The sequence below is a fragment of the Rutidosis leptorrhynchoides genome, chromosome 9, assembly GCF_046630445.1.
Source record: "Rutidosis leptorrhynchoides isolate AG116_Rl617_1_P2 chromosome 9, CSIRO_AGI_Rlap_v1, whole genome shotgun sequence".
Taxonomy (NCBI): domain Eukaryota; kingdom Viridiplantae; phylum Streptophyta; class Magnoliopsida; order Asterales; family Asteraceae; genus Rutidosis; species Rutidosis leptorrhynchoides.
This window is the reverse complement of record NC_092341.1, coordinates 306,326,880-306,336,809: the sequence shown is the minus strand read 5'-3', so window position 1 is coordinate 306,336,809 and position 9,930 is coordinate 306,326,880.

Below are 9,930 nucleotides of genomic sequence, written 5' to 3'. Positions count from 1 at the left end.
CATTATAACCTCGACCAAATTCCGACGATTCACGAACCGTTATATATAAATAGATATGTATATGTATATATATATATATTATAACTTGAGAATATTAATAAAGTATTAAACGTATAATACTTTACACGAACGTATTTGTTTCAATATGATTTTTGACGAAATAAAAAAAAATATATTAAATGATTGAATTATCAGAAACATTGAATTATGATTACAAGTCTCTGTTGAGAGGTCCACTATGATTTGAGAAAATCTATTCCTCTTAACGATATTCAGAATAATTTGTAAAGCTATTTATAAATAAAAACAAAAAGTGTCATTTACGAAAGTTAGACAAAAGTTAGCGGAAAATTGGTTTCCATAATATTCTATTAATCTATTTTCAAACGTACAAAGACGTTTTCAGTTTAAAAAGAACTTTATTATTAAAACGTATATAACTTTTATAAATATCTAGAATCACTTTTGACAACTCATTACTTAACCAGTATAATAAATATAACGATATTTATATTTTATTTCATTAAATATATATAACGATTTAAATTAATATTATATATATTTATACGCGTATTATACATACATAGTTTTTATACTTTTACTATACTTTAACTTTACCTTTACTTTACTTTTACTTTACTTTAACTTTAATAATTCACTTTAATAATTCATACTTTAATAATTCACTTTAATAATTCATACTTTAATAATTCACTTTAATAATTCATACTTTAATAATTAGCTTTAATAATTCATACTTTAATAATTCACTTTAATAATTCATACTTTAATAATTCACTTTAATAATTCATACTTTAATAATTCACTTTAATAATTCAAAAATCTATTATAAATAGAATTCAATAGGTTTCCTTATTTCATAGAAACTTGAAAATATATTTCTCTAAACTCTCTCAATCGATTTATATATATAAATATATATATTTGCTCTGTATTATTTCATGATATTATTAGTATACATAAAATATTACGACGGAGTGCTGTCCAAGTGATTTCAAAATAGTTTTTTTGAATGAGTCGAAGCTAAGGAAATTATGGGTTATAGCTATGGAGGTGATGGGTATGGTTCATGGGTATGCTCGTGAGGTCAATCTAGTATTTATCATCTCCGTTGCGTCTACGTACTTTCCTGCAATATTGAATCTCAATATTGATACGTTCGTGAATCCGAGGCCAACCTTGCACTTGTTAAATGACGTTATATGTATTTTTACTACGAAATACAGTATTGTGAGTTTCATTTGCTCCCTTTTTAATTGCTTTTGCAATATATATTTTTGGGCTGAGAATACATGCGCTGTTTTATAAATGTTTTACGAAATAGGCACAAGTACTAAAACTAATTCTATGTGGGTTTAAACCAGAAATATACCCTTAGCTTGGTAACATTAAACTACTTGTCTATGTACAGTAGGCGCGAATCCTAAAGATAGATCTATTGGGCCTGACAAACCCCATCCTGACTATGGGATGCTTTAGTACTTCGAGGTTATATTAAACACACCTGATCTGGTGTACTTCAGAGGGTAAAACATGAACGTTAAGGCTTGTTACCGGGTGCCTACAACTTATAGAATAATTTTATACACTTGCGAGTGTACATATATTTATAAACGAAAATCTTGTGGTCTATTAATATATTGAAATGATTGTTATGATAAACCTATGAACTCACCAACCTTTTGGTTGACACTTTAAAGCATGTTTATTCTCAGGTATTAAAGAAATCTTCCGCTGTGCATTAGCTCATTTTAAGGATATTACTTGGAGTCATTCATGGCATATTTTGAAAGACGTTGCATTCAAGTCATTGAGTTCATCAAGATTATTATTAAGTCAATTATAGTTGGATGTATTATGAAATGGTGTGCATACCATCAATTTTCGTTGTAAAGAAAGTTTGTCTTTTAAAAACGAATGCAATGTTTGTAAAATGTATCATATAGAGGTCATATACCTCGCGATGTAATCAACTATTGTGAATCGTTTATAATGTATATGAACGGGTCCTTTCATTTTCTTATTAGTTTTTGTGCCTTCAAATTACTAATAAGATGTAGCTTCGTGTTGCCCTTTTCTCCGTACACCATTAAGGGTTTTCCTTTTTCTCGTATAATGCGAATTGTATTTTTGTAACAAACGATCTCTGCTTTCACTTCTTTCAACCAGTCCATACCGATTATCACATCAAAACTCCCTAACTCTACTGGTATCAAATCAATCTTAAATGTTTCGCTAACCAGTTTAATTTCTCAATTCTGACATATATTATCTGCTGAAATTAATTTACCATTTGCTAATTCGAGTAAAAATTTACTATCCAAAGGCGTCAATGGACAAATTAATTTAGCACAAAAATCTCTACTCATATAGCTTCTATCCGCACCCGAATCAAATAAAACGTAAGCAGATTTATTGTCAATAAGAAACGTACCCGTAACAAGCTCCGGGTCTTCCTGTGCCTCTGCCGCATTAATATTGAAAACTCTTCCTCGGCCTTGTCCATTCATGTTCTCCTGGTTCGGGCAATTTCTAATAATGTGGCCCGGTTTTCCACATTATAACAAACTACATTGGCATAACTTGCTCCGACACTACTTGCTCCGCCATTACTCGTTCCGACACCATTTGTTCCTTTCGTTCTATTAACCCCTGGTCCGTAGACCTCACACTTCGCCGCGCTATGACCATTTCTTTTACACTTGTTGCAAAATTTGGTGCAGAACCCCGAGTGATACTTTTCACACCTTTGGCATAGCTGCTTCTGATTGTTGTTGTTGTTGCGGTTAATATTGTTGTTGGGATGATTGTTGTAGTTGCTGTTGTTGTTGTTGTTGTTGTTGGGCCGTTTGTTGTAGTTGCGATTGATGTTGCGATTGTTGGGATAATTGTTGCGATTATTGTTGTAATTGCTGTTGTTGTTGTGTTGGTGATTCTTATCACCATTTTCCTCCCACTTTATTTTGACTTGCTTCACATTGGCCTCTTCAGCAGTCTGTTCTTTAATTCTTTCTTCAATCTGGTTCACTAGTTTGTGAGCCATTCTACATGCCTGTTGTATGGAGGCGGGCTCGTGTGAACTTATATCTTCTTGGATTCTTTCCGGTAATCCTTTCACAAACGCGTCGATCTTCTCTTCCTCATCTTCGAATGCTCCCGGACACAATAGGCACAATTCTGTGAATCGTCTTTCGTACATGGTAATATCAAATCCTTGGGTTCGTAACCCTCTAAGTTCTGTCTTGAGCTTATTGACCTCGGTTCTAGGACGGTACTTCTCGTTCATCAAGTGCTTGAATGCTGACCACGGTAGTGCGTACGCATCGTCTTGTCCTACTTGCTCTAGATAGGTATTCCACCATGTTAACGCAGAACCTGTGAACGTATGCGTAGTGTACTTCACTTTGTCCTCTTCAGTACACTTACTTATGGCAAACACCGATTCGACCTTCTCGGTCCACCGTTTCAATCCGATCGGTCCTTCGGTTCCATCAAATTCCAAAGGTTTGCAGGCAGTGAATTCTTTATAGGTGCATCCTACACGATTTCCTGTACTGCTAGATCTAAGGTTATTGTTGGTATGTAGCGCAGCCTGTACTGCGGCTATATTTGAAGCTAGAAAAGTACGGAATTCCTCTTCATTCATATTCATGGTGTGTCGAGTAGTCGGTGCCATTTCCTTCAAAATAGTCAAATGGAACAAGTTAATCATACAGAATATTAAGAGTAGTTAATAGTATTTCGTAGCATAATATGAACTCATTTATAAAAGCTTTTTCTTCATATTAGCGTTTTATAAATTTAAATTCGGGTAGTACCTACCCGTTAAGTTCATACTTAGTAGCTAATATACAATTCAACTACTACAATTCTATATGAAAAACTGATTATAATAATATTTCGCGTTCAAACTTTTATACAATATTTTACAAACTTACAATACCGCTTATTTTACATAAAGCATGAAATATAGCACACAATAACTTTGATACAAGATGGTTGTGAAGATAATTCTAGCTAGTACACAAGTCGTTCAGCAAAGGCAATAAAGACACGTAATTCATACGTCCAGAAACAAGTCATGCATTCTGGTTTTACTAGGACTACTTCCCATCCTTGGTCTTGTGGAACATAACCGTTATGGCCATTGATAAGACAGCGTGTTGTAACGTCGTCAAAGGGACGAGGGTTACATAATGTCCAACAGTCCCGTAACAATCTAAAAACCTCATTTCTTACCCCAATTACCGACTCCGTCACTTGTGGAAACGTTTTGTTTAATAGTTGTAGCCCGATGTTCTTGTTATCACTTTGGTGAGAAGCGAACATTACTAATCCGTAAGCATAACATGCTTCTTTATGTTGCATGTTAGCCGCTTTTTCTAAATCACGAAGTCCAATATTCGGATATATTGTGTCAAAATAATTTCTTAACCCATTGCGTAAAATAGCATTTGGGTTTCCCGCAATATATGTGTCAAAGTAAACACATCGTAACTTATGGATTTCCCAATGTGATATCCCCCATCTTTCGAACGAAAGCCTTTTATAAACTAAAGCATTCTTGGAACGTTCTTCGAATGTCTTACAAACTGATCTCGCCTTAAATAGTTGTGCCGAAGAATTCTGACCGACTCTAGACAAGATTTCATCAATCATGTCTCCAGGTAGGTCTCTTAAAATATTGGGTTGTCTATCCATTTTGTGTTTTTATACTGTAAAATAGACAAGAGTTAGATTCATAAAAAAAAATACTTATTAATACAAGCAATTTTTACATATATCATAAAGCATAAGCACACTATATTACATATATTACACCACACGAATACAACTATCTTATTCTGACTCGCTTGTTTCTTCTTCTTCTTCGGTTTTGGTTCGTTTTTCTAAGTTTCTAGGGATATATGATGTTCCCCTAATACGAGCCGTCGTTTTCCACATTGGTTTAGAAAAACCTGGTGGTTTAGAGGTTCCCGGGTCATTGTTACAACTTAAGGACTTCGGGGGTTGACGATACATATAAAGTTCATCGGGGTTGGAATTAGATTTCTCTATTTTTATGCCCTTTCCCTTATTATTTTCTTTTGCCTTTTTAAATTCAGTTGGGGTAATTTCTATAACATCATCAGAATTCTCGTCGGAATCCGATTCATCGGAGAATTGGTAATCCTCCCAATATTTTGCTTCCTTGGCGGAAACACCATTGACCATAATTAACCTTGGTCGGTTGGTTGAGGATTTTCTTTTACTTAACCGTTTTATTATTTCCCCCACCGGTTCTATTTCTTCATCCGGTTCCGATTCTTCTTCCGGTTCCGATTCTTCTTCCGGTTCCGACTCTTCTTCCGGTTCCTCTTCGGGAACTTGTGAATCAGTCCACGAATCATTCCAATTTACATTTGACTCTTCATTATTATTAGGTGAGTCAATGGGACTTGTTCTAGAGGTAGACATCTATCACATAATATCAAACGCGTTAAGAGATTAATATATCACATAATATTCACATGTTAAAAATATATAGTTTCCAACAAAATTTGTTAAGCAATCATTTTTCAAGTAAACACGGTCGAAGTCCAGACTCACTAATGCATCCTAACAAACTCGATAAGACACACTAATGCAAAATTCTGGTTCTCTAAGACCAACGCTCTGATACCAACTGAAATGTCCCGTTCTTATTGATTAAAAACGTTCCATATTAATTGATTTCGTTGCGAGGTTTTGACCTCTATATGAGACGTTTTTCAAAGACTGCATTCATTTTAAAATAAACCATAACCTTTATTTCATCAATAAAGGTTTAAAAAGATTTACGTTGATTATCAAATAATGATAATCTAAAATATCTTGTTTACACACGACCATTACATAATGGTTTACAATACAAATATGTTACAACAAAATAAGTTTCTTGAATGCAGTTTTTACACAATATCATACAAGCATGGACTCCAAATCTCGTCCTTATTTAAGTATGCGACAGCGAAAGCTCTTAATAATCACCTGAGAATAAACATGCTTAAAACGTCAACAAAAATGTTGGTGAGTTATAGGTTTAACCTATATATATCAAATCATAATAATAGACCACAAGATTTCATATTTCAATACACATCCCATACATAGAGATAAAAATCATTCATATGGTGAACACCTGGTAACCGACATTAACAAGATGCATATATAAGAATATCCCCATCATTCCGGGACACCCTTCGGATATGATATAAATTTCGAAGTACTAAAGCATCCGGTACTTTGGATGGGGTTTGTTAGGCCCAATAGATCTATCTTTAGGATTCGCGTCAATTAGGGTGTCTGTTCCCTAATTCTTAGATTACCAGACTTAATAAAAAGGGGCATATTCGATTTCGATAATTCAACCATAGAATGTAGTTTCACGTACTTGTGTCTATTTTGTAAATCATTTATAAAACCTGCATGTATTCTCATCCCAAAAATATTAGATTTTAAAAGTGGGACTATAACTCACTTTCACAGATTTTTACTTCGTCGGGAAGTAAGACTTGACCACTGGTTGATTCACGAACCTATAACAATATATACATATATATCAAAGTATGTTCAAAATATATTTACAACACTTTTAATATATTTTGATGTTTTAAGTTTATTAAGTCAGCTGTCCTCGTTAGTAACCTACAACTAGTTGTCCACAGTTAGATGTACAGAAATAAATTGATAAATATTATCTTGAATCAATCCACGACCTAGTGTATACGTATCTCAGTATTGATCACAACTCAAACTATATATATTTTGGAATCAACCTCAACCCTGTATAGCTAACTCCAACATTCACATATAGAGTGTCTATGGTTGTTCCGAAATATATATAGATGTGTCGACATGATAGGTCAAAACATTGTATACGTGTCTATGGTATCTCAAGATTACATAATATACAATACAAGTTGATTAAGTTATGGTTGGAATAGATTTGTTACCAATTTTCACGTAGCTAAAATGAGAAAAATTATCCAATCTTGTTTTACCCATAACTTCTTCATTTTAAATCCGTTTTGAGTGAATCAAATTGCTATAGTTTCATATTGAACTATATTTTATGAATCTAAACAGAAAAAGTATAGGTTTATAGTCAGAAAAATAAGTTACAAGTTGTTTTTGTAAAGGTAGTCATTTCAGTCGAAAGAACGACGTCTAGATGACCATTTTAGAAAACATACTTCCACTTTGAGTTTAACCATAATTTTTGGATATAGTTTCATGTTCATAATAAAAATCATTTTCTCAGAATAACAACTTTGAAATCAAAGTTTATCATAGTTTTTAATTAACTAACCCAAAACAGCCCGCGGTGTTACTACGAAAGCGTAAATCCGGTTTTACGGTGTTTTTCGTGTTTCCAGGTTTTAAATCATTAAGTTAGCATATAATATAGATATAGAACATGTGTTTAGTTGATTTTAAAAGTCAAGTTAGAAGGATTAACTTTTGTTTGCGAACAAGTTTAGAATTAACTAAACTATGTTCTAGTGATTACAAGTTTAAACCTTCGAATAAGATAGCTTTATATGTATGAATCGAATGATGTTATGAACATCATTACTACCTTAAGTTCCTTGGATAAACCTACTGGAAAAGAGAAAAATGGATCTAGCTTCAACGGATCCTTGGATGGCTCGAAGTTCTTGAAGCAGAATCATGACACGAAAACAAGTTCAAGTAAGATCATCACTTGAAATAAGATTGTTATAGTTATAGAAATTGAACCAAAATTTGAATATGATTATTACCTTGTATTAGAATGATAACCTACTATAAGAAATAAAGATTTCTTGAGGTTGGATGATCACCTTACAAGATTGGAAGTGAGCTAGCAAACTTGAAAGTATTCTGGATTTTATGTAACTAGAACTTGTAGAATTTATGAAGAACACTTAGAACTTGAAGATAGAACTTGAGAGAGATCAATTAGATGAAGAAAATTGAAGAATGAAATTGTTTGTAGGTGTTTTTGGTCGTTGGTGTATGGATTAGATATAAAGGATATGTAATTTTGTTTTCATGTAAATAAGTCATGAATGATTACTCATATTTTTGTAATTTTATGATATATTTCATGCTAGTTGCCAAATGATGGTTCCCACATGTGTTAGGTGACTCACATGGGCTGCTAAGAGCTAATCATTAGAGTGTATATACCAATAGTACATACATCTAAAAGCTATGCATTGTACGAGTACGAATACGGGTGCATACGAGTAGAATTGTTGATGAAACTGAACGAGGATGTAATTGTAAGCATTTTTGTTAAGTAGAAGTATTTTGATAAGTGTATTGAAGTCTTTCAAAAGTGTATAAATACATATTAAAACACTACATGTATATACATTTTAACTGAGTCGTTAAGTCATCGTTAGTCGTTACATGTAAGTGTTGTTTTGAAACCTTTAGGTTAACGATCTTGTTAAATGTTGTTAACCCAATGTTTATAATATCAAATGAGATTTTAAATTATTATATTATCATGATATTATCATGTATGAATATCTCTTAATATGATATATATACATTAAATGTCTTTACAACGATAATCGTTACATATATGTCTCGTTTAAAAATCATTAAGTTAGTAGTCTTGTTTTTACATATGTAGTTCATTGTTAATATACTTAATGATATGTTTACTTATCATAGTATCATGTTAACTATATATATATATCCATATATATGTCATCATATAGTTTTTACAAGTTTTAACGTTCGTGAATCACCGGTCAACTTGGGTGGTCAATTGTCTATATGAAACATATTTCAATTAATCAAGTCTTAACAAGTTTGATTGCTTAACATGTTGGAAACATTTAATCATGTAAATATCAATCTCAATTAATATATATAAACAAGGAAAAGTTCGGGTCACTACAGTTAAGGTGTGAACCAAGGAGCCAGTAGCGCCTTAGCGTGAGTATGACTCAAGTTGTGATGTGAACCACGGAGCCAGTAGCATTATGAAAAATGCGTATGGTGTGAACCAAGGAGCCGGTAGCACCATGACGCGAGTATGGTTAACCATATGGTGTGTGTGTGTGTGTGTGTGTGTGATTACTTGAGCATTTTATATTGAGATGAACTTATGCAATTGGTGATGCTAGCTTGTTGTGAAATTATGAGTATTTAGCATTATATATTGTGATTGTACACTAATTGGATTGCTAGCTCATATGCGGCATTTTTGTAAGTGTTTGCAAGTAAGTATATTATATATTTATATGTATAATTATTGCATTCACTAAGCTTTATGCTTACCGCTCTCGTTGTTTACATTTTTACAGGTATTGTGATTATGAAGCTAGCTAGTTGTTAGACTAGATGCGTAGGAGCGTTTGGGCTCGATGGGGGTAGCTTTTGGATATTTAGACGCGGATTGGGGATTTGGTAGTCCCCGGGATTATGCTCTTGGTATCGGGTTGAGATATAGAGTCCTAACTCGTCTAAATGTATATTTGGGTCGAAATTGGACTAATCGATTAAGCACAAATGTTGAATTCAATGTTGGTCAAACCTATAAATAAGTCTTTATGTTCTTTGATTTTATGAAAGTTAGAATCAAATTCTAACCATTTTGATTCAAGGTAATGGAAATGAAGAAGATAAGTAAACAAAAAAGAAAAATCGGTTAGACTACATACCATCAACAATCTCATTCCAATGATACTGATGAAGAGAAAATTGTTGTAGAGGTACAAGTAAATGAACTACAATTTTTTTATTATTATTTCAACATTAGTTGTATAGAATGTATAGTTTTTAAGTTTCGTTGATTCAAGTTGGAATTACTATTTAATCTTCAAAAAATACTATAGAGATGATCATTAACTATCAACTCAATTTCATCAATTGTTTCTTATAATAGTT